Source organism: Oryctolagus cuniculus, chromosome 12, assembly GCF_051225735.1.
Source record: "Oryctolagus cuniculus isolate XC-2025 breed Fujian yellow rabbit chromosome 12, ASM5122573v1, whole genome shotgun sequence".
NCBI classification, from domain to species: Eukaryota; Metazoa; Chordata; class Mammalia; order Lagomorpha; family Leporidae; genus Oryctolagus; species Oryctolagus cuniculus.
Genome location: NC_142878.1, coordinates 9,986,635 through 10,011,642, shown reverse-complemented (window position 1 = coordinate 10,011,642; position 25,008 = coordinate 9,986,635). Strand labels below are relative to the sequence as shown.

The following is a 25,008-nucleotide window of genomic DNA, read 5'->3' as shown; positions in this document are numbered from 1 at the left end:
ACGTGTCCTAGGATGTGAGCCCCTGAGAACCAGCACAAGGACAGGCGATTGCTGCCCGCAGAGGGGCTGAGGGGAGACACGGGGGCCCCAGCAACCCCTCTGAGCAAAGTGACCGTCCATGAGGAGTGGGAGCCAGGGACTGGGAGGGGCCTGCCCCACCCTGCACCCCCTGCAGGAAACACCTCTGCCAAGCCAGTCCCACTGCGCCCTCCTCCCTCTGGCCTGCACTAAAACGCTTAGCTGCCTGGGAATCTTAGCATGGCTGTGCTCCGTGGCCTGAGAAAGGGCATTGCCTCACAGGCCAGGAATGGCTTCGCTGCACTTGTCCAAGGACGTGGGTGTCGCAGATATCCTGGGACGGGTGAGGGCGGAGGCCGGGGCAGCCCAAAGCCTGAGCCCCTGCTCCCTTGGCGCAGGCTCTGCGCGGGGCTGGTTGATGAACACTGAGTATGTACAGAGCTCACTAACCCCAAAGAAACGGAAGTTGAAGGAATTCCCAGGCCGCAACGCCCCAGAGTGACACTGTGTGAGGCAGGGAGCCCTGTCCAAACCCCCTGACGACTTCTTGCTTTGAGAGTTAGAAACACCCAGAAGTCTAAGAAGATCCAGAGAGAACTGCTGGGATTTGTCCCCTCCAAAACTCCCGTCCAGATTGACAGCCTCGGTGACAGCCCTGGGAGGCGGGGCCTTGCAGGAGCCTTTGGGTCACAGGGCTCCACCCTCATCATGGATAGAGGTCAAGATCGCAGGAGGAGCTGTTGTGAAAGTGGGTTTGGCCTCCTCATTCTCTCCGGCTCCTGACCCTTGTTGTCACCACGTGGATCCAGCCGCCGACCACGAGGCCAACGTCAGGGGCCAGCACCTTGATCTTGGACTTCTCGGCTTCCAGTACAGAGAGAAACCAATTTCTTTTCTCTGTAAATTACTCAGGGTGTCGTACTCTGTTATAGCAGCAGCAAACAGCCCAAGACGAGAGCATTCCAAACCCTGGGGAAGTAGCTAAGGTGCGAGGCACTGCGTGCGCTGCTCTGAGGACAAGGACATGTTCACGAACGGACGCGAGACGATGTACTGATGACCACCGTGTGCGGGTGAAGGAGCAAGACCGGCCCCGGGGCCTGAGTGCCGCCAGTGGTCAGGAGTTCTGGGGCACTTGGCACAGCTTCCCTGGCTGTCCGTCTCCTTGTCTGTCCGAGGAGAACATTGGCTTGACCTCTATGATGTATCACACAGTCAGGCCCGACAGACTTTTCCCAGAGGATTAAATAGTGCGTTGTGATTTGCCTCCAGTCCCCTCTCTCAGAAGCCCTGTCCATTCACCCCCGCAAAGCTGCCTTGAGGGCGTCCAGCTCTCTCGGGTCACCCCAGATTGCCAGGGAGGACTTCCACCTGCACCTGCCCAAATACTATGGTGCTGGCCCTGGGCGCTGCCCCAAGCTCTGCTCCTGACTCTGGTCTTCTGTTCATCGCCCCCGACCTTCTTTGTGTCTCCCTCAGGCTCTGGTCCCAGGTGGGATTTGTAGCAGATGCCCCTGGGCCCCAGTGCCAGCGTCCAGGAGCTTCAAAGCCCTTTGCTTCCCACACCCACTGGACAGCTCCTGGTGTTCGTACGGAAGACCAAGGCGGACTTGATGAGGGCTGGCTCAGGTTCCTGTTGGAAATGGAAGGTGGCTGGTGTGGCCCTGAGCTGGTGGGTCAGAGAGGAGCTGGGAACAGAGACATAAATGTGTGCCTTGCACTTAGCACACTCTCAACACTGTCGCAACAGGGGTCCCGGATGAGAGCCATGCTCACTGTCACTCCTCGGGGGAAAAGTCCGAAAGGCAAGGCCTAGAGGGGACATGAGCTGGGGCAACACGTGTCCATTTCCAGACAATGCAGGCGAGCACGTCCCGGCCAGAGGCTCCCTGGAGGCTGCCTACAGGCCTTCAAAATTCTGGTATCTTGAAGGCGGAGGTTGAGGTTGCTACAGGGCTGAAACCTCAACGAACCAGAGCACAAGCAAAACTCCGAATGCATGAAGCCAGTTTTGTAAGACTCTCCTGTAACGAGAAAGAGAACTCACATACACACAAAAAACCAAACTCACTCCAAGGCGTATTAATAGAACAGCAATAAAAACCACCACTCGCCAAAATGATCGCAGCTGTCGTCATCAGCATTGAGGCAACCCAGAGATGGTGGCCCAGGGGCCATCAAGTCCCACAGCAATCGCCCCAACCATCCAAGGGAAAAAATAATCGCTTCTGGAGATGCTGCTGTCTTCATGTGTTGTCAGTGGGGACGTAAATGGGGGTGTTCCTCAGGTCACCCTCTGGATTCGCTCAAGTGAATCAGGTGATTTGATTAACTGGGTCTTGAGTAATCCATCAGGGGCCCTCCTTGAACATTCTGGAGAAATGACTTTTTTTTTTTTTTTGACAGGCAGAGTGGACAGTGAGAGAGACAGAGAGAAAGGTCTTCCTTTTCCATTGGTTCACCCCACAATGGCCGCTCCAGTGGCGTGCTATGGCCGGCGCACCACGCTGATCCAAAGGCAGGAGCCAGGTGCTTCTCCTGGTCTCCCATGGGGTGCAGGGCCCAAGCACTTGGGCCATCCTCCACTGCACTCCCTGGCCACAGCAGAGAGCTGGCCTGGAAGAGGGGCAACCGGGACAGAATCCGGCACCCCAACCGGGACTAGAACCCGGTGTGCCGGCTCCGCAGGCGTTGGATTAGCCTAGTGAGCTGCAGCGTCGGCCAAGAAATGACTTTTATGCAAAGTATTCACAGCCTGCATCTTGACAAAAGCAGATACTGCAGATCCGTTCTGGAAGTGAGGCAGAGAACACAGCGAAGTGTAAGAAGCTAGGAAAGTTCTACAAAACAACATGGAATTGGGGGTGGGGGAGGGGGAGGCTGCTTCTCATGGCCCTCTGCAGGCCTGGGAAGGTCATATGTGTCCCCGGGGGCACGCACTGGCTGCTCTCCCAGTTTGAGAGGCACCTCCAGGCATGTGGGAGACAGCGTCACTTGGCTGGGCGCAGTGGTACCGAGGGAGGCTCTCAGTCCAGGAATTTCAGGGCAAGGAACAGCAGTGTGCGTCAAGTGACTAGAACTGGCTTCGCACCGCATGCCTCGGCAACAGCTGGCAGAGAGCTGTGTTCGGTTTATTCACAGAATTGACCCAAACGCCTTTTTCCCTAGAATACATTCGCCTCTTGATGGAGCTGTTCTTAGAATGTGGGAGGCTGCAGATTCCTCTGAGAATCCGCGGAGCCACATACCCTCGGCCCCCCGGCCCCTGCTGGCTCAGAACTGACATTGTGTTGGAACGGACCTTAATGCTGACCCGCAGATCTGGACCTGAGACACCGGTGCTGCTGTGGGCTCCGTGTGGGACCTGTGCACTGACAGTGGCTACAGGTGCGCTTCCCAGGAGTTTCGGGGCAGAGGTCAGTCATCTCCAGGAGCTGGTGGGGGTATCCTAACCACAGGAGAAGGTTGCTGCTATGGTTTGAGTGAGGGATGGCTCCAGAACTCACCATGGGCTTTAACGCCCAGAGTCAGAAGCTGATGGTACGAGGAGGGTAGAAACGTAATCCAGCTGTGGTGTCTAGCCGGTGGGCCTAGTGGGAGGACCTAGCCTCCCTGGGGACGCGCTCTCAGCAGGTGCTTCTCACAAGAGGTTTGGTCCTGATGTTGAGTTAGGCCTGGGTGCTGCCCCTGCTTCTTGGCTTGCCATGTGGTTGTTCCCCTACACACACTGGGCCTCCCCAGTCTTGGACTGTGAACCTCCAAGACCATAAGCCGAGATAAACCTTATGGTAGCTGATCCTGGAAATTCTGTTGTGGTTATGAAAGGCTAACTAATACGGGTGTCTTAGCAGCTCCAGTGTTTGCCCTGGGAGTTCACCACACTTGCTGGTTACGGTGGGGGATTCAGCCAACCCATCTGGGGCTGTTTCTCCCAGGGATCTTCAGGCATTTAAAATACCCTGATTGGCATGAGCAGACAGGTGGGAGTAAGCTGGGACTCAGGTAAGGAGCTGTACCCGTTAGCTCCCATTCCATGCCGCAGGCGGAGGATCAACCTAGTGCGCCACGGTGCCGGCCCCAGACACACGGGCTTTCATTCGACCTGTGAGGCTCCTGGGGGACTTGAGAGTCACGCTCAGGCCTCTGTGGTGTGGGGCCCTGGGGAGCGCAGAGCCCGTCTTCCTGCTGCTCCAAAACTCCCCCTCTGCTGCAGACTCCCAGCAAGGCCCTGCCCTACATAGGGAGAGAGGGGCCTAGGGGCTCCTGGGAGGGAATCAGAGTGGGGAGGCGGGAGGAGGTTGTGAGAAGGAGTCAGAGGGAGGAGGCAGGGGGGAGATTGTGAGAAGGAATCAGAGGGAGGAGGCGGGGGGAGGTTTGAGAAGGGGTCGGGAGGGGGTGGTCTGTGAAGCAGAGCCTGCCTTAGTTTCCAGGACTGGGGGCCTCAGCTTCCCATCCCTGTACCACACCCACGCTGGGTGAAGCCAGGAGCTGGGGAATGCGCTCTCTGGGGCTCAGGCCTGCAAAGCCCCATCTCTACGCAGGGCCAAGGGCAGTGCTGGGGCTGCCACGGGATGTCCTCGCCTCTGGGCAGCCCGGAGGCCTATGGCGACGACTGAGCCTGAGCAGGTGCTGTGGGGTCCTGGGTGGGACCCCTCGGTATGAGGTGAGAAGGGCTGGAGTGGCTCTTCTGCCCCCAGGCGTCTTGCCTTGGCTGCCTCTCCCTCCACCTGGCCGGGGGATTGGCTGGATTCGCTCTGAGGCCGAGTTCACACTCAGCGGGCCCTGAGCCCCTGTCCAGGGCTCCCCCTCACTTCCCTGACAGCTTCTCTCTCTCTCTCCTATGCTCCCTCTCTCCCTGCGGCGTCACATCTGCCCTTGGATCCTGCTCCGCGGCGTAACCGAGCCCTGGTGGATGCTGCCACCAGACGCTCTGGCTTGGGGAAAGCTGAAGTTCCACGGGCGTCAGCGTCCACAGGCTGCACAGCCCACTTCTGCCGGAACGTGCTCTCCCGGCTCTGGCTGTGGGGGCTGAGCGATGGCTCTGGCAATGGGGGCTGAGCGATGGCTGTGGCTGTGGGGGCTGAGTGATGGCTCTGGCTATGGGGGCTGAGTGATGGCTCTGGCTATGGGGGCTGCATGATGGGGGCTGAGCGATGGCTCTGGCTATGGGGGCTGAGTGGTGGGGGCTGAGTGATGGCTCTGGCTGTGGGGGCTGAGTGACATTGCGACCTCCCCGCCGCGGCTTTCTGCGGGGGCATCTCTGGCCGGTCACGTGGAAGCCGTGATCCGCGCGCGGGAAGCTTTCCACTTTGTCCCCTCCCTTTTGCCTTTGCGCCCTGAAGCTCCCTGTCCCGTGTCTGGCTCGCGCTGGCCCGGGGGACGTTCTCTGCGTTTCCTCGCGAGCCGAATGGCTGTGCATGAGCACCTCTGGGGAACATTGGCCCGCTGGTTGCAGGCAGGTGAGCTTTTGGCAGGCCGCCCTTTAATCATCTTGATGAAGTTTTTCTCCCACTTAGATTTCTTGGTTTTACAGATTATATCATTTTTGGCCGAGTGTGCGTGGGGTGGGGGCACACAGAGGGGCAGAAAGGCACAATTAACTCACGATGACAACCACAATGTGTACTGAAACTTACGTTTCCTCCCAAGGACAAATATCGACGCGCTGTATGTGACACCAGGCAAATACTCCTTTCTGGAAACCAAATTTCCTTTCTTTTTAACGGTCCCTTCCATTGGTCCCGCCTGCCCCCATGAGTCTTACTCACACCTCAATCACTTCCTACCCGGGCTGTGGATGGTTTTTGTTTCGTGACGGGTCTCAAATGAAGTCTCTAGCCACGGAGAGCCAAACAGACATCCGAAAGATTGATTCTAGGCACCGGGAAACAACACATGAGTCATCCAGTTTGCTCACTTGTGAGACACGGGGAAGGATTAAAACCCACATCACATCTGGGTCCCCAAGGCTTTGTCATCCCAGTGGGTGCCCCGGTCCAAGCCTTGAGTCAGCTTCACCTGCTGCGCACGCCTTCCCTTCCTGGGTAGGCTGCTGAGTGACCGTCTCTAAGCCACCAGCCAGGGAAGACCACCATGGACAGGCCCTTGGGGACAGCGCCTGGGCTGTCCACCTCCCACGAGCTCTAAGGCCCAGCTGCGGGAGCATCCGTGAAGCCACCGCCAAGGACGCCCTAACCTCCGGGCTCCCTAGCCGGAGAGGACCCCGTTTCACTCTGCAGGAGCTACCTGTTTGCTAGCATACCCTGTTTCTCTCCTGTTCCGGAACATCCCCCAGCAGGGGCCCCGCCGTGAGTCTGCTCCCCGCGAGCAGAAGTGCAGAGCAAGAACGCAGTCCACGTCCATCACGCACACGAAGGGCTCTCACCCCGCTGGGCTCGTGGGACCGTCCTGTCCGCCCAGCACTGGGAGCTGACCAAGTGTTGGGTGGTCCCTGGGAAGCACCCCCTCCCCTGTGTCTAGCAGAAAACAAATTGACATGTGGCGTCACTTCCGTTGGGGGCCTTAAGAAGCGGACTTGACCTGTCCAGTCTTCCTTCTACCCCTCAAGCTGGAGAAAGGGCAGGCAAGGGGCGGGGGTTGGTGGAGACGCCAGGAATGATGGAGGCCCCATGGTGGCACGTGGAAGGGAGGCAGTCGCCTGGAGGCCAGGAGGGGGGCCTGGGAGGACAGCCTTGGGCTGCAGCTGTCCAGGGAGGCCAGAGGCTCAGCCTCTTACCTGGGAGGGGCCATTTGTCCAGGCAGCTTTTTGTTGCGCTTCCTCTGCCCTCTGGAGCTGCTTGCTTCCTGCAGAGAGCCCCCACCCCATCCCACCCCAGCTTGGTGTGCCCACCCACCCCTCTGGATACCACCCCTCCCCCGAGGGGCTCATTTCCTGCCAGCGGTGGAGACCAGCCCCCCGGGTCAGCAGTCAGCGGTCAGCGGATCGGAACGGCCAGATCTCTGGGCGAGGGGACTGCTGCCCTTCAGGGAACATCCAGTGGGTGCTACCTGAGCTGTGAGAGGGACTGGGGTCCACTCCCTGGCAGGGGTGATGCGGGGCTACACAGGGGACAAATCTGCACCTTGTCTCCACAAACGGCCGGGCTCCTCCGCGCAGGCGCAGGAGGATGAGCGCCAGCCCCCAGGACAGCCGTGAAAGGAGAGGACCCCCGAAGCACCTGGCCAGGGCGAGGGCAGCCTGGCCCCTGCCTCCATGCTTTCTAGGATGAAACTCGGGCACAGAACCGGCTGCAAGTCACCTGAGAAAGAGGAAAAGGGAGAACCAAAACAGCCAAGGCCTGGCACTTCCGGCTCCGGCTGTCCCCACGTTGGTGAGCAGCCCAGGGAGCTGGGCCAGGCAGGCTGGTGGTCAGGATGTCACCCCAGGCCCGTTGTGACCACAGCCCCCGAGGGGCACAGGTGGTGCTCAGAGGCTGCAGGACCCCTCCTGCCACCCCTAGGGCCCACCCCATGGAAGGAGGGAAGCAGTTCTGGGACCGGCACGGCCACCTTCCACCCATCTCTGTCCTGCCTGCGATGTGTTGATGCAGGCACCGTCCAGGGCTGCCTGCTGGGAGGCCCATGGTCACTTCTGCAGCCAGCCAGGGGACACGAGTCCCTCTCCCCGGACTGGCTCCCCATCTCCTGTTCCCTGGGCAGCTGACCCGCCTGTCGCAGGCAGTGCCCTTCCAGGACCCAGGTATGGAAGCCGCTTGCCACGGGTCAGCTTTTCAAGGCTCTGGGCTTTGTCGAAATCCTTCCTGGCCCCCCTGTTCCTGGGAGGGCCAGGGTCCAGCAGCAGCCCCCTCTTCCCTTGCACTCAGCAGCTCTGCAAGCAGGCGGCCCTTGCCAAGAGGACGGGCCTGGACCTCACTGGGCCAGGACCTCAGCGCTCCCAGGCCAGCGTCTCCTGGAGCAACGAGCCAGATTCTCTTTCAGACTTGTGTCAAACCATAGCCATTCTGGGGTGTGCGTGGAGGAAACGCTTCCTGTCCCTCCTTCCTGCGACACACCCACTGTCGCTAGCACCACAGCACCTCCATCCCCGGTGCACACCCCAGCCAGGCCCTTCCAATGGAAAGGAGCAGTTCCTGGCCTCACAAGGGAAGTGGGAGAAAAGCATGGGAGGTGACTGCTCTGTATGGCAGGAGCGGGGGCCGATGGGGATGTTGAAGTAGAATCTGGACACGCACACACCCCCCAGAGCCCCTCTCCCATCTAGGGCAGCCATTGGAGAAGTCTCACCCACAGCAGGGTCCCTAGGAGACCGACCCCTGCCCACCCCGATGGCCTGCAAGTGACGTGAGCACGCAGGGAAGACTGCTGGTGCACCTGCACCCCAGGATGAAGTCGGATCTGGAGTTGGGATGGAGAATGCCAGTTGCCCCTGAAATCGTAGCCCCAACCTTTCACTGAAGCATCCTTTCGTGTGGGAGGCCCAGATGCTAGCAAGCGTCGAGGACTCCTGGTTACACGTGCTGCAAAGCCAGCAGCCTTCAGAGTTTTGACAAAGGCAAAATTTTCAGGCGATGCCCAGGTAGCTCAAGGCCACTGACTGCTTCGTCACTGAATGCTAAGGAAGCAGAAAGTCGCCCTGTGGCAGGGACTGGCCCTTGAGAGAGCAGACACACTGCTGGGGTATCCCAGTATCCCAAAGCTCCAGGCCTGCTCCCCACCCCTGGGAGGCACCGGGCAGCCGCATCCAGTCAGGGGTAAGATTTGCAACCTGGACACATCTCTACGACTTCATATGCAACATTTGGCTATGCACCTCACTTTCTCAATTAGCAAACGACACAGAGAGGAGATTCCAACAGGACAGGCCATGGGGTTCATGAAGGCAGCTGAGATGAGGGTCCCCTGGGACAAATGTAGCTCCCCCCGCCACCTCCCAGCCCACCGGCCAGTCTTTCCTTCCTTCTCTGTCACTACGATCACTGTGCACAGACTGTGTCGTTAGGCGTGGCCTGGGCAACAGTGTTGCCATGGTCTCGTCACCTAACGTCATAACACAGTGGTCACCATTGTCTTAAGGAATTTGTGTTAGGCGCCACAGGCTGGGTGAATGAGACCCTTCCCATTTGTGAAGCTCACAGTCTTGGGAAGCAGGGTCCCCTAAGCAGTTGACACAGGGAATAAGCCCCCTCAGGTAGCCTTGGGGTGGTCTTGAAAAGGCCTTCTGGAGGGTGGGTTTCAACCAGCAGAAGCACAGGTCTGAGATGGGGTAGGGGCCCAGGCTGTGGAGCAGCAGGTGCAGGGATGGTGAAGGGAGAGAGAGAATAGTGTGGGGTGGGGGGTGGGGGTGGGCACAGCCAAGAACCAAGGGCAGGCCCGCAGGGCAGTGTCTGAAAGCAATGTGCACTTCACCCGGGTCGTGCACCCAGGTTGTGCACCCAGCGTGAACAGAGTGGGTGGGCTTCTGAATGTGATTCCAACCAGCTACGAGCTGGCTCAGTGATGTCAACATGGAGGACTGGAGGACGCTAAACACACGACGTCAGGAGAGACGGAAGGTCAGTTATGCACGCAGCAGGGGTGTGAGAGAGTCCCATGGTGGGGCGTGCACAGTGCAGGCGTAGGAGAGGGGGTTGCACACAGCGTCTCTGCACTGGGGACACTTCTGACAACAATGCTGCCCAGAACAAAGTAAACCTCGGGGTGGCAGTTTGGGGCTAGCAGTTAAGATGCTGGTTGGGAGGCCCGCGATCCATATTGGAATGATTGGGTTCAGGTTCCGGTTCTGCTGCAGATTCCAGCTTCCTACAGTTGTCTATCCTGGGAGGCAGCAGGTGATGGCCTGAGTAGTTGGATCCCTGACACCCACATGGGAAACCAGACTGGTTTCCTCTCTCTCTCTCTCTCTGCCCCCTCAAATAAATAAATGAAATGAAAATTTTTAAAAACTCTCAAGACTCACTTAATGTTAAAAAAACACGGCCAGCGCCGCGGCTCAATAGGCTAATCGTCCACCCAGTGGCGCCGGCACACCGGGTTCTAGTCCCAGTCAGGGTGCTGGATTCTGTCCCGGTTGCCCCTCTTCCAGGCCAGCTCTCTGCTGTGGCCCAGGAAGGCAGTGGAGGATGGCCCAAGTGCTTGGGCCCTGCACCCCATGGGAGACCAGGAGAAGCACCTGGCTCCTGCCTTCGGATCAGCGCGGTGTGCCGGCCGCAGCGCACCAGCCGTGGCAGCCATTGGAGGGTGAACCAAGGGCAGAGGAAGACCTTTGTCTCTGTCTCTCTCTCTCACTATCCACTCTGCCTCTCAAAACAAACAAACAAACAAACAAAAACAAAACAAAACAAAAAAACAAAAAACACAACACAAGGGCCGGCGCCGTGGCTCACTTGGTTAATCCTCCGCCTGCAGCGCTGGCATCCCATATGGGCGCCAGGTTCTAGCCCCGATTGTCCCTCTTCTAGTTCAGCTCTCTGCTGTGGCCCAGGAGGGCAGTGGAGGATGGCCCAAGTGCTTGGGCCCTGCCCCCGCATGGGAGACCAGGAAGAAGTAAGTATGTGGCTCCTGGCTTTGGATCGGCGCAGCTCCGGCCGTAGCGGCCATTTGGGGAGTGAACCAATGGAAGGAAGACCTTTCTCTCTCTCTCTCTCTCTCTCTCTCTCTCTCACTATCTATATCTCTACCTGTCAAATAAAAAAATAAGCATTTGAGGTGATGGATATGTTAATTAGCTTGATTGAATTATCTACAATGCCAAAAGTAGAAATGTAAAAAAAAGGAAAACATAGTCCAGACTTGGGTTCCCTACGTGGGATGTGGGGGTGCAAGGGGCAGCTGTGTTCTTTCCGAGATGGGTGCGGGGGCCAGGCTGCACAAGCTTTCCACCCCGTCTGCAGCAGGGGCCGCCCCCAGCCCCGCACAGGAGCCCAAAGCTGTCGCACCCAACTCCACAGGATCAGAAGCTCACACTGGATTTCCTGCTTTGCACTTTATTCATTCTTAATTAACTTGTAAAATTTTTTTGCGAGGCAGAGACAGATGACTGAGAGTGCTCCCGTCTGCTGGTTCACTCCTCAAATGCCCACAATGGCCAGGGCTGGGCTGGGCCAGGTCTCTCACGTGAGTGGCAGGAACCCAACTACACTGACTCCCAGAGTCTGTAGGAAACTGGAGTCGGGAGCCAGGGTCTGGGATTGAACTCAGGTTCATGTGGGATGCAGGCATCCCTCCTGCAAAGCTAAACACTCACTGCTGCCCGCGTTTTAACGTTTCTGCAATCACATCGCCTCTTCAAATGGATGTATGTGCACAGTCTTCCAAAAGTCCGTGGCGAGTGTGTATTATGAAAAACTATGCATGGATTTCAAACTTTTTGCACCAAAGTAAACTTTCCTTTTTATTGCAAGTCCCGCGGCCTTTCTGTAGTACCCTCTTGTATCCAAGGTGGTAGCATTTTTCTCTCCTGAAAGAAGCTGATGATGCATCTTCCAATCATTGTCCCATCCAGCCTTAGACTCGAGGACACTCAGTGTCCACCACTACAGGGACAGTGACCCATATGAAAAAGCAAACAACCAAGACACTTCGGCTTTTTTTTTTTAATTTCTGTATCCAAATGGATTTTGCTTTCTGCAGATGTGCACAAATATCCACTACCAAATTCCGAACTCTATTGGGTAACTTCTCTCTCTCTCTTTTTTTTTTATTTGACAGGTAGAGTTATAGACATTGAGAAAAACAGAGAGAAAGGTCTTCCTTCCATTGGTTCACTCCCTTAATGGCCACTACGGCCAGTGCGCTGTGGCCAGGGCACCGCACTGATCTGAAGCCAGGAGCCGGGTGCTTCCTCCCGGTCTCCCATGCGGGTGCAGGGACCCAAGCACTTGGGCCATCCTCCACTGCCTTCTCGGGCCACAGCAGAGAGCTGGACTGGAAGAGGAGCAACCGGGACTAGTACTCGGCACCCCAACAGGGACTAGAACCCGGGGGGCCAGTGCCACAGGCAGAGGATTAGCCAATTGAGCCACGGCAGGCACCGGCCTGGGTAACTTCTCTTAAAAAGAAAAAAAATTGATGAGTATCTTGATGAAGTCGGGAATTCGAGTCAGAAGGGTCTTGGGGTACTTTCACCTCCATCTGTCAGAGTGTGGAGTGTATAGGGGCAGAGCCCGCACTTCGGCTGACTGCCTTGTACAGCCCACTGGGTGTCGGTTGTGGGCTCCTGTCGCACCGCCCTCTTAGTCATGGTCACAGAAGCCTGCGACCCCTGAGGGGCTGTAGAAACTGTCAGGATGGGGAGGGGGCTTCCAGGTCACCATGCGTCATGCAGGACCTGAACGGGGTGCATCTAGTCCCTCAGACCCCCCTCCCAGGATTCCCAGAGGGGGGCATGGTGCCTGTGGTCCTTTCGCCGAGATGCCAATCAGCCTTCCTGAAATTCTTCCCAGCGGAGATCGGCATGCAGACGTCGCCTCCGGGCTGTGTCCGGGAGGAGGCGCTGAGGGCGGCCAAGCTCTGCCCCCAGCTCTGGGCTGGGAACCGTTCCTGCACATCCTGGTGCTGGCGGAGCTGCTGTCTCTCCGGAGACTTCCGGCCACTCCAGCAGTGTGGCCCGGCTGGCAGCTCTCAGGAAGCCTTGCAGGGGTTCCCCTCACTGTGGGAACTCAGGCGTGGGTTCACAGGGGTGGGCTTCAGCGCCAGAGCCTAGCCCAGGCCTACAGGAAAGATCCTGAACATCCTATTAGCAAGGCTGGGGCTAGGTGGACAGGGCGCTGGCCTCAGTGCTCCTTGGCAATGGTGTGCACGTCTCAGTGTGCGCCATCTTCGTGCCTGAAGAGTGAGGCAGGTGACTCCTGTCCCCATAGCCTGTCCTTGCACCCGCGATGAGCACCCCGGGGCGGCCCTGTGTGCACCTCCCACGTGGCCGAGCTCCTGGGTGCCACATCCCTGCAGTCTGAACCTGTCTCAGCCCTGGGTCACAGGAACTGGTGTGTCTCGGGGGCAGAGGGGTTGGAAGCAGACAGTGCGGAAACCGGATGCTGCTTTGCAGTCACCGTGCGGTTTCTCAGGTCAGGGGACCCGGCGGCCTTGGCTGGCTGGGGCAGCTTGGATTAGACCTGGGAGCTGGGCTGGCCCTTCCCTGCACGGGCTGACCAGGACCCAACTCCCCTGGCCACGCGGGGGAGTGGACCAGGAGCCTCCAAAGAATCCACAGTGGAATCTGCCACAAAGCCCACCCCCGGGCCCATGTACAGGGGCCACGGTGGGGTCAGGAGAGAAGACGAGGCGGGCTGGGGCCCATGGAGGAGCCGCGGGACGCGGGCCACCTCCACTTCTGCCCTGCTGCGTGGCTCTGAACAAGCCAGCCCGCTCCTCGGCGCCTCAGCGGCCTCATCTTTACCGGGAGGTGCTGGGGCGCCCACCACACGGGGTCACGGCGTGGGCTGACACAAAGCGCATCCAGCGAGCACACGCGCGAGCACGCGCACGCATGCGCACACACCGCGCTAGCGTCCCAGGCTCCAAAAGTCGGTTTTCATTGCTAATACAGGCAGAGGGCCAAAGAGCCATCTCGTCCACATGAGGGGATGGCGGCCCGAGGCCGAGGAGGGCTCAGGCCTGCCCCTTAGAGGAAGGAAACAGCTTCGGAATGGCGGCTTGGGTAGGAGGGGTCACGGGGACCCCAGTCCTGCACTGGCCACCCACTTTTCCGTGCGGGGTGTGTGCGCGCGTGTGTTTCAGCACGCACGTTCTGAGTCACAACGCGTCCAATCTAAGGGACTTTTCAAGTGACTCTGGAGCTGCAGCGGAGGGCGATCAGCTCAGGCCGTCTGCTTACTTTGTTTTTCAGTCCTTGGCCTCAGGGGTGAAATGTGGGATGAGACAGGAGGGCAAAGGGGAACAAACCCTCTCCGTGGTGCAGGGGAACGAAGAACAAGATCCCGCGTCCAAGCAGGGCCACGCGGGCGCGGCCAGGCCTTGGAGAGGCAAGCCGGGGAGATGCTGTCAAATGGATGTGTGTGCACATACATCCAAACAGCAGCCTGTTCCTGGACCGGACCAGGCCTCTCCCGGCCTCTGGGAGGGCCAGATGTTTTCCTCATTAGGGCGCTCCTAGGATAGACATGAGTCTTGGCTGTTTAAAGCTTGAGTGGATTACTGACGACTCTGCAAGGCCTGGAGCTGTCTACTCCCCCTTGCCTTCAGAGATGCAATTCTTAGCATGCTCCCTCTAAGTCGTGCCTGCCATGAGTGCTTGCCCTGGACCCTGCCCTGCCTTGGTGTCGGGCTAACCTCCGGTTCACAAGAAATACCGAAGGCTGAGGAACACGTTAAATGGCCCCAGAGGAAAAAAAATCACCAAATCCAGAATGCTGGACATTGTCCAAGCCAATTCTTGTCAACTATTCAGTCAATCTCAGGAGAGTTAAAAACCAAAAAAAGTAGGGTGTACAGTTCTGGGAAATGAGAGGTGAAAGGGACACGAACAAATGCAACGTGTGACCGAGATTAGATCCTGGTGTTTTGAAAGTAGCATCCAAGCACTTAGAACGTGAGGCTGGCATTGTGGCACAGTGGCTAAGCCACTGCCTGAGATGCTGGGATCAGAAAGCTGGTTCAGGTCCTGGCTGCTCTGCTTCCAATCCAGCTCTCTGGCATGTGTCTGGCAAGAAAATGGCCCAAGTGCTTGGGCCCCACTACCTATGGTGACAGAGGAGGATACAGTTCCCGGCTCCTTGCTCTGGTCTGGCCCACGCATGGCTCTTGCAGTCATTTGGGAAGTAAACCAGCAGATGGAAGATTCTCTCTCTCTCCCTCCCTCCCTCCCTCTCTCCCTCTCACTCTTGGTCACTCTGCTTTTCAAATAAAGAAATAAATATTAAAAAAAAAGAAAGAAAGCTACAACAGACACTCTGGTGGCAGGCAACTGGGGAATTTTGCAAACGAACTGTGTATCAGATGAGGTTGTGGGATTACCACTATTTCCTTAGGGATGATATTGGTATTTTGCGTACATTGCAAAATGCCTTTATTCCTGGAAGCAGGGTGAATCATAATGTCTGTAACTTATCTTCAAATGGCAAAGAAAAAAAGATACACGTGTCCAGGTACTCGTAGAAAGTGATGGTGTTCAAATCTTCACAACTGGCTGGGTGTCGTGGTGCGCTGGGTTAAACTGCTGCAGAGTGCCTGGGATGGAGCCCGCCGCGGCCTCCAGCCCCACCTCCTGCTAATGTGTACCCTAGGAGGCAGCAGGTAATGATTCAAGTGCTTAGGTCCCTGTCACCCACTTGGGAGATGGAGATGGAATCCCAGGCTCCTGGGTTCAGCCTGGTCTGGCCCAGGCATTTGGGGAGTGAACCAGTGGATGGAAGATTTTCTCCCTCCCTCCCTCTCTGACATTCTGCCTTTCAAATATCTTTTTTATCTTTTATCTTTTGCCACTGTGTATTTTTTTCACTGATCACATTTAAAATAAATAAAAAGGGTTTCCCAAAAAGAAGCATCCAGAAGGCATTAGCTGCTGCTCGGACTCTGGCACTCGTATCAGAGTGCCTGGTTCAGGGCCAGCTACTCTGCGTCTGAAAGGACTCTCTGCTCCTGTGCACCCTGGAGGCAGCACATGGCTCAGGTACCTGGGTTCCTGGCTCCTGGCTTTGGCCAGGCCCAGCCAGTGGATGGAAAACCAGTTCTCTCTCTCTCTCTCTGAACAACGCCGTTGGCCAGGCTCCCCGACACCCCCTGGGGCTCGCCCCTGTCCAAGATGCACTTTTGTATAGCAGGCAATGGAGTCTAATGCGTTATCTCAGAAACAAGGACGCAGGTGTAAAAATAGGAAATAAACAGGGCCCTGCACCCTGTCGGCACCGCTGACCCAAGTCGCCAGGGTCCCCTTGCTGGGACAGCCGCCGACCGGACACGCTGGCTGGTCGACCCAGGCGGGCTCTGCTCCCTGTTCGCTGGGAAGGGTGAGGTTGGCCTCCGGTTCCCCACTCCCCCTCAGCGGACCTGCTTCCCACGGGGACTACGCAACACCTGGGCACAAAGGCACCCTGTGTGGATTTTATAGGAATGTTTGAAAACTTCCCAAGGCCTGTGCTCCCTGGCTTCTTTGAGCTGTGCTGGCCCGAGGCGCCCGGCCCCCACTCCCCCGGGGACAGCTGCACACAGGAGTTGGCAGGCAGGAGGCCGGCAGGAGCCGGCCAAGGACCAGGGCACTGTGACCCCTGGGGCCGAACGGGAGAATCAGGTGACTTAGCCTCCTCAAAGGCCCTGTAATTTTCAGTTGACTCAATAGGGGGAAAATCAATACGTGAATCACCTTTCAAGTATTTAATTTAATTAGACAGGGAAAATGAGGCTTCTTTAACATTCTTCCTTGGTATTAACCTGGGCCACAAAGCTCCCTGGAGTAATTGGGAAGAGGGGAAGAGGGGAAGAACGATTATGGGGGCTTAAGCTCATTTACCGCAGCTGCTGCACTCGCACAACGGGAGCCGCTGGGCTGACCCCTCTGCCAGCGCGGCCCCGGGGCCCCGGAGCACGGATTCCAGCCTTTTCATAACGGCCCCCAGGAAGCCATGGAGGTGGCTGGGTGGCTGGGTGGCTGGGGAGGGGCTCACAGCCAGGGCGTCTGCTGTTGTCCCCTCTGGCCTCTCTGCAAGGCAAGGCCAAGGCATGGGGTAGGTCATGGAGCCCTTGGTTCGGTCTGGGGCAAAGGACCTGCGCGGAGCCGGGGCCTGGGTGCCCTGCGCGGCCACACTTAGCAGCAGGCGGGGGCTGCCCAAGTCACCCACGTTCTTCGCACTCCAGGGCAAACCAGAAAGGAAGCGGGCTGCTCGGCGGCCCTCCACCTGGGGCTCTCCCATCGCCTCCCCGTCTTTCCATGCAGCTGTGTTTTTGTTTCTCTCCTCTCTCTACACATGTGCACACGTGTGGAAGGCAGATTCCAGGGCCCGTGCCCCCTCCAGCCCTGCCTGCGGTGCCCTGGATCCACCCCAGGGAAAGCCAGGACCCTCCCCTCGTTAGCAGCCTGCGGAGCCTTCCTCGGCATCAACTCCAACACGCGAGACTCCAAGGAAGGAGTGGATGTTTACCATGTGCCACTCTCTGTGCAGGAATTAAAAACCCAGGGACCAGTGGACCCAGCCCACAAAACACTTACAATCAAAGGCATGAGGACACAATTTTTCCATCTTGTTTTTGGGAGAGAGATTAAAAGGAAAACTCGGAAAACAGTGACAGTGGCAGATGTGGACTCACTTCCAAAGCCCTCTGTCCCAGGCCGGCGCCGCGGCTCACTAGGCTAATCCTCCGCCTTGCGGCGCCGGCACACCGGGTTCTAGTCCTGGTTGGGGCGCCGGATTCTGTCCCGGTTGCCCCTCTTCCAGGCCAGCTCTCTGCTGTGGCCCGGGAGTGCAGTGGAGGATGGCCCAAGTGCTTGGGCCCTGCACCCCATGGGAGACCAGGAGAAGCACCTGGCTCCTGCCATCAGATCAGCGCGGTGCGCTGGCTACAGCGCGCTGGCCGCGGCGGCCATTGGAGGGTGAACCAACGGCGAAGGAAGACCTTTCTCGCTGTCTCTCTCTCTCACTGTCCACTCTGCCTGTCCAAAAAAAAAAAAAAAAAAAAAGCCCTCTGTCCCTCCCGATCCCAGACAGACAAGTGTACCCAACATTCCCGCAGGCCAGGGGTGGCGGTCCTGCCCCTGCAGGCTGGGGATCCGGCTGTGTTTCCCTTTAGAAAGGCAATGCATTAGGGGAGTTAGGAAAGACCGGGGTTGGAGGACGGGACCTTGGGAATCCTCGCAAGGATTCACGGCTTCGTTCAAAGCGCTTTGCTAAGCACCTTTTCCCAGTGAAGGATTTCTCTCTGCCATCTCCCTCACGTCTGGGCACTCCGAGGTCAGGAGGTGGCCACAAAACCACCAGGGGTGGGACCGGCTTCCAGCAGCCAACTGCCCAGACCCACCTGCGGCCCCAGGCCCTGGGGTGTGTGGAGCAGCCCAGCGCACTTGGAGGATGGGCTTTGCAATTCTCTTCCCTTCAGAGAACACACTCATTGTGGCTGCTTTCCTCTTGTAAAACGAGGACCTGATTCTTCACCTTAGCAGGTGGATTCCATGCAGAGGTCACCGGTGCCAGTGGTCCTCAGCGTGGCTTCACAGAACGGCGGTGGCAGCAGCAGCAGCACCTGATGCTGGGCAGCCCACCTGCCAGTGGCTCTGTTCCCTACAGCAGCAGACACCCGCTTCGCCCCTACACGGCCCAGGCTGCCGCCAGGGGCTGTGCTGCCGTGGTGCCGACCGCCCCGAGGCTCTGGCTGCAGCCAGCTGGACGTGATGAGGCGTTTTCTGTGCTTTGATCTCAGGGCCAAGCCGCCAGCAGCCTGCCCCCCTGGGCAGTACCATGGTGCGTGCCAGCCAAGGCACAAGGAGCCAGGGCACTCCCCAAGCCCCACCACCACCCCAGCAGGCTATGTTTGGCACACCTACGATTTACGAGCTTCTAAACTAGGCTGAAGAACAGTAACAGCCGGAAAACAGAACTAGAGGCTACTGGTTTTGTCTGTGCCCAACTTAAATTAAGTTGCTGCAAAAGATAATTGGAGACATAAAGGTTCTAGCGTGGAGTCAGCTTGCGCGGTGCAGGAGGGACGGGCAGCACTGGCTGAGTCAGCACACACAGGGGTGCCCGAGGCTGGGGCCTGGCCCAAGCAGGCTCCTTGTGATGGGACAGTCACTGCGCCTGTCCCGCCCGGCTCACGGGCCAGCGGGCTGGTGGGTGGTTTCCGTAGCATCTCATGGCGCCTGCGATTTCGCTCTCTCTTCTTCTCATTTGATTGTTTTCTTTTTGCCGGGGAAGAGTCCAGATACTCTAATGCAGAGGTTCTCAGTGTGGTCCTCTTCAGCCCCCAGGCACCTGTTAGAAATGTAGATTTAAAAAAAAAAGATTTATTTATTTGAAAGGCAGAGTGGGGGAGGAGAGGAGAGAGAGAGAGAGAGAGAGAGAGAGGAAGAGAAATTTTTCACCTGCTGGTTCAGGGGCCAAGGATGGGTCTCCCACGTGGGTGGCAGGCACCCAAGCACTCTGGCCATCCTCTACTGCTTTCCCAGGCGCATTAGCAGGGAGCGGGTGGGAAGTGGAGCAGCCGGGACTTGAAGCAGTGTTCACATGGGATGCCGGCACTGCGGGTTCTTAACCCGCCCCTGCCTACCTCCCCAAGCCACACCGGTTACATCAGGAACATCTAAGAGCCAGGACCAGCATCATCTGCCAAGCCCCTTGGGGGACTCTGAGGCTGCAGTTAACACACACGTTGTATACAAGATACATATTACATACAAGCTACATATCACACACAAGATACATAGTGCATACAAGACACACGTTACATGCTACATACAAGACACATGTTACATACAAGACAATACTATGTACAAGACACACTGCACACAACATACATATTACATACAAGACACACTACATGCAACACACATTACATATTACATACAGGATATACACTACACACAACACACGAGATACATAGTACATACAAGACAATGCTACATACAAGACACATGTTACATACAAGACAATACTATATACAAGACACACTGCACACAACACACATATTACACACAAGATACACACTACATACAACACACAAGATACAAAGTACGTACAGGCTACATGCTACATACAAGATACACATACACTGATGTGGAGACATGTATACACACGCCATTTTGAATTTGGAAAGTGAAGTCCTTGGCCATATACAGACACACACACACACACACACCCATCTCTACCCACCCAGCCCTGCTTCTTTCCTGGGCTCCCCACCACCCCAGCTCTCAAAGTCCACAGGAGGGCAAGGCAGCCTCACTGCCATCGCGGAGGAGCTCCCCAGGACACAGCGATCCTGCTCCGGGAAGAACTCAAGGGTGGGTGGAGCCTGCCAGCGACCAGGAAAGACTGCCCCCTGCAGAAGCCAGCGCGGGCTCTGTGTGGGTGAGGGCGACACGGACCCCTCGGGGTCCTTCCATGCACTCAGGCGAGGGTTCTCGACCAAGCAGCTGTTTTACTATTGCCCTTTAAAACAGAAGGTGATGAAAGCATTTTTTAATTAAAAAAATTATTAAACGGAGTAGGAAGTAATGGTATCAGTTAATCTCAGGGTAGGATTTTTTTTTTGAACCCCCTAATAACTTCCTAAACATGAAGCGTTTCCGCGAAGCCAGCCGACGTTAATTACAGGCTTCGTGAGTGTTTCTACAGAATTCTCAAAGGCATCATCAGGACCCTTGTATAATGTGGGGTTTAGATGTCCCACGCCGAGCCCTGCACCAGCCCTTTTATCTTCTTGCCTAAAGGTGTGCACGGGAGGATGCAGCGCGGACTTAAACGCCCTGGGGAGCCAGCCTGGCTCACGGATGTGGCAACGGGTGCAAGGCTGCGAACTCGGCTGCCAGCGCCCCCGCCCTGGCCCTGGGCCATGGGGCCACCGCAGGGCCCATGCTGGTTCTTCAGTGGCCTCCCGGGGAGTCCTTCCCGGCAGGCACACACACTCACGGGCACTAACACGGAGGCTCGTCATCGGAGACTTGCCAGCACCACGGCTCCCCCCCCCCCCCCCCCCCCGCCTCCGGAGCCTGCTGTGCAGAGAGCTGGGCTGGGCGTGGCCCTTAGGCAGCCTGCAGGGAGTCAGGGCAACGGGCAGACAGCACCAGCACGGCGGGCTGCAGGCTGACAGCAGCAAAGAGCCTCCAGCCTGGTAGGTGCCGGTACCAGCGGGGACGCCGCTGCCAGTCCTCTCACGTCTTTCTCCCACTCAACTGCGGCACTGGGCTCCCTGGACCCCTTCAGACCTTGGCAGTGAAGACTGGACCCCTGCAGGAACGGGAAGCTGGGCGAGAACGTGGGGAACACGGGGCCCGGGAACAAGCGCACGGTCGGGACCACAGATGCTCTTCCTGGGGCCGGTCACCCAGCCCTGAGGTCAGCACAAACCCTTACAAAGAGCACGGCCGCGGGGACTCGCTCGCAGGGCGAGTGTGGGAGCCCAGGGAAGAGAGCGATGCCCGCTCAGACGCTGAGGGCGGCCTGGCTGGTGAGAAAGAGGGCGGAGAGGGCGCGGGAGCCAGGAGGACCCCTCCCCCACCTCTCCATCTGCGGAAGGAAGCCATCAGATCTTTGCCTGGCAAGCTGCTGGGGACAACCAGCAGGGCAGACACAAAGTGGCTGAGCCAAGAGGGTCCTCGGACCCAGGCCCAGGGCCACACCCACTGCCTTGCTGGTGGAACATCAGCTGGCCGCCGGTGAGCCCGGCTCTAGGGGCTGGGCCACGGAGCCCAAGGCCGCCTCCTTGCTTCCAGGGCGTCGGGTGAGGTAGGTGGAGACAGACTGTCCCCCGCGAGGACACAGCCAGGGCCTCCACCCTCCCAGCTGGAGCAGGGCTGCCCTGCAGAAGCTGGTCCAAGCGGGAGCCCTAGCTGCAGGCCCGGGGACAGCTCCGTGTCCGGCAGGACGGGCCACCCCTCGCACGGCTCTCCCCAGCTCGGAAGCAGCGGGGAACTCTGGTGCCGGCCCCACGCGGGCCACCGCCGCGTCTCCTCACCCTCGCATACCTCCTTCCAGGTTTGCTCACCAAGTCACTCTAACCCACAGGACCTCAGCGCACGCCGAAGCCTCCTAGCTACACACAACCACAGGCGGGCCTCCAGGAAGAGGAGCCATGGGCTCAGCCCCGCCTCCACTTTCCCCCCAACACTCCGGCCAGAACCCATGGCTGTTCCTCTCCAGCTTGAATTCTCTCACAAGCCCTTGGGGAGACTGGTGACAGCTGTCTGTCATGTGCATGACACAGGACACGTGTTGTGCCCCGAGGCCGCCTCACGGGCAGCAGGAGCAATGCACAGTGGCCTCACGGGCTCCTGGTCAGGCTGTTGCAGCTGCGGGCTCTGCCTGTCTCCCTTGCAGTCTCCAGCGGTACCTGGAGTCTGGCCTTGGACTGCAGCCCCTGTCCTGTGCCCCCTCATCCCTAGGCGAGGTGTGGTGCGGCACAGGAAGTTCATGACCCAGCAGACTAAGTACGGGGAGGCGTCCCCAAGTTCATCGGCACGTGGGATTAGATGATGTTGTGAATTTGCTGTGACCTCTTTGAAGCTCACTCTTAAGTTCAAGCTAACAGTACTTTCTGGAATACAGCATCACTTCCTTATTTTTTTTTAACAATTCAGGGGAATATTCTGTACACTTTTTTTAAAAAAATTATTTATTTCAAAGGCAGAGTGATAGAGAGAGGGAGAGAGAGATGTTTCATCCACTGGTTCCCTCCCCAAATGGCTGCAAACAGCCAGGGCTGGACAGGCCAACGCCGAGAGCCAAGAACTCCATCTGGGTCTCCCACATGGGTGGCAGGAGGCCCAAGTACTTGGGGCATCTTCCATTGCTTTCGCAGGCTCACTAGCAGGAGGTGGATCTGAAGGGGAGCAGTTGGGACTTGACCCCACCCTCCGGCATCCCGAGCAGCAGCCTGGCCCGCTACACCACAAGGCCGGGCCCATTTCCCGAGTTTTAGGGGCTGATGTATTAAGGACAACTCTACTGGACATTCTTTAGGTCAGCAACCACACTCAGACAAGCCATGGAAGCTGACACTTTCTACCTGCTGGGCGGTGAGCTCAAGGCCCAGCACACTGGAGAGATGAGTTTATCAGCCTCTTCCACGAACTTCAGCAGAGACCTCCAAGGAAAAGCCAATTTTCAAGTGTATCCAGCAACCAAACAGTTGCTAGTCAAGTCTCCCTATCCTCCCAGGTCTCTTTAAAACGTCCAATGGAGCGAGCATTTTATAAACGCGAAGGGTCATAGAAAAACGATGAAGGGTGCTCGTCTGACAACCTGTGACAAAGGCTTACAGAGAGAGTGAGGTGTGCACGCCGTGGGCACTTCTGTGCGGGCTCAGGTTGTCATCGACCCGTCCCGCAGTCGTGCAGAGCAGAATGAAGCGCAGTGGGGCCGGAAGAAATTCCTAGTGTCGCACTCACACAGTAGCCAAAGGGCACCCATGATCCAGGGTCTCTCCCAGGACCCAAGCTGGGTCGTGGGCTATTCAGACACGCGTGGTGGCAGGGAAGACGGCCTCTCGCAGCACGTCCCGGAGGATATCACGGGCAGTCATGAATGCGTGCGCTCTGCGGCCAGGAAGCGCGCAGAAGACCGCGGGCCCTGCCAGCTCTTGCCAAAAGGCGTCACAGCCTATTACTGATGGCTCAACAGTGGGGTGGTTCCTGTGGCTGGCGCAACACGGAAGGGTGCCACGGCAGTCACACTCACCAGGGAGGGCTGGAGATCTGTTACTAGGTTAAGGGGGCCTGGCTTCCACACCCTGCACCGCCAGGAGTGAAACCCACAAAGCTACCGAATCGCTTCCACTCGCAACTGCTCGGCTTTCCCTCCTGGACAAGGAAGGGCTTGGATTAACTCACTTAAACTGCTAGTGTCCACTCTGGGGAAGGCACGGTGCCAGTCAGGCACAAGAGCAGAGCTGGCTCGAGAAAGCAAGGCCAAGCTAGGGCAGGGCCTTCCTGCTACGTAAAACGATGCCATCCACGCAGAGAAAGGGGCTGCTGGGGTGGTGCCAGGCGGGGCTCCCTCTTAGTCTCCAGCGGCCCTGAGAACGGTGTTGTGTCCAAGCACAGCTGTCACCCAGAGTCACTCAGGGGAGCCCGGCCTCCCTGCAGGAAGCCCCCTCCTCCTCGTGTTGTGGGAGCCCAAGGAGTCTCCTGACACAATTCCCTGATGCAGGGTAGCAGTGTCCAAAGTTCTCTCTACAATCTCGCCATGCCAGTGCCCACCGGGAGTGGGCCTAGGCTAGGGTGCACCACCTGGTGACTATGGTGGAGTAGGGGTGGGCACGGGGAGGTGCTGGCGGAGGGAAGAAACAGTAGCGACAACACTGCAGGAATCAGGAGCACTACACTTACCTGAGATTTGGAGCTAGGAACGCAGGCGCTGTCATCTACCTGGGCCTGGTCTTGGAGGCTGTCATCTACCTGGGCCGGTCTCAGGCTAAGGCCGGTGCCAGGTGTAGCCAATGGCCTGGGGAGTGTGTTCTTCCAGCAGCCACTGTTTGAGTCGGGCAGGCGTGGCCCAGGGCCTGTCCTTGGGTAGCTCGGCAAGAGATTTCTGAAGACCACCAGCCATAAACCAGGGAGAAGTGCAAGCTGGCCTCCGTGGCATGACCTCAGTGGGCAGCGGCTGTAGCCCAGAGGTAGCTCCTAGGCCTCCACTGCACTTCCACCCAGGTCAGGGGGCAAAAGCCAAGCAATACAGAAACCCCAACACTGACCCCAAAAGCAACCTGAGGAGTGCGAGTCTGTACCTCGGAGGGGCAGGGGACCCACACTGGGGGGCACCCGGACGTCCTCTGGACAAATCTTCACTGGTGTGGACAGTACACCCCGGCCCTCTGTGTGCTTTTCTAAGTGGAGGCCTGACCCACACCAGAGTCTGCTGCATCACGCCGGGCCCTCTGCATCTGGGTCATCTCCTCATCCCACAGCCAGCTCGCTGGACTCAAACCATCCCCCGTGTAAAACTGGCTGTCTCTTGTCTGACTCATAAAATACTGTGTTTCACAGAAAAGTGAATCACTATTTCTTAACACCACAGAAAATAAATCATATCTCTACTAATTTAAAACTATTTCCTAATAAAAAGGAAGTAAAAAAATTTAAAAAGTTCCAAGTGTGACTTTTAAGATGCTGGAGCAAATCAAGATTGAATTAAAAGTATATTTATAGTAACTACAAATGATTACATGATTTAAAAATACTTTCTGTGTACTTTTTAAGAAGTCATTTTTATTTATTTGCAGAGCAGATTGAGTGAGTGAGCTACCTTTTACTTACTACTTCACTCCCCAGATACCTGTAACAGCCAGGGCTGGGCCAGGCCAAAGCCAAGAGCCAGGAGCTCCACCTGGGTCTCCCGTGTGGGTGGCAGGGACACAGTACTTGAGCCCGCA

General features: G+C 57.5%; 1 long non-coding RNA gene across 1 annotated transcript; it reads right to left on the bottom strand.

The window, feature by feature from the left end:
* Nucleotides 1–18,533: 18,533 nt before the first annotated feature.
* Nucleotides 18,534–24,540, bottom strand: LOC138844597 (uncharacterized). Its single transcript, XR_011380557.1, has 2 exons — nt 23,966–24,540; nt 18,534–18,893 (listed from the first exon to the last, which is right to left on the bottom strand). It is a non-coding gene; the product is annotated as an uncharacterized LOC138844597 (long non-coding RNA).
* Nucleotides 24,541–25,008: the final 468 nt, after the last annotated feature.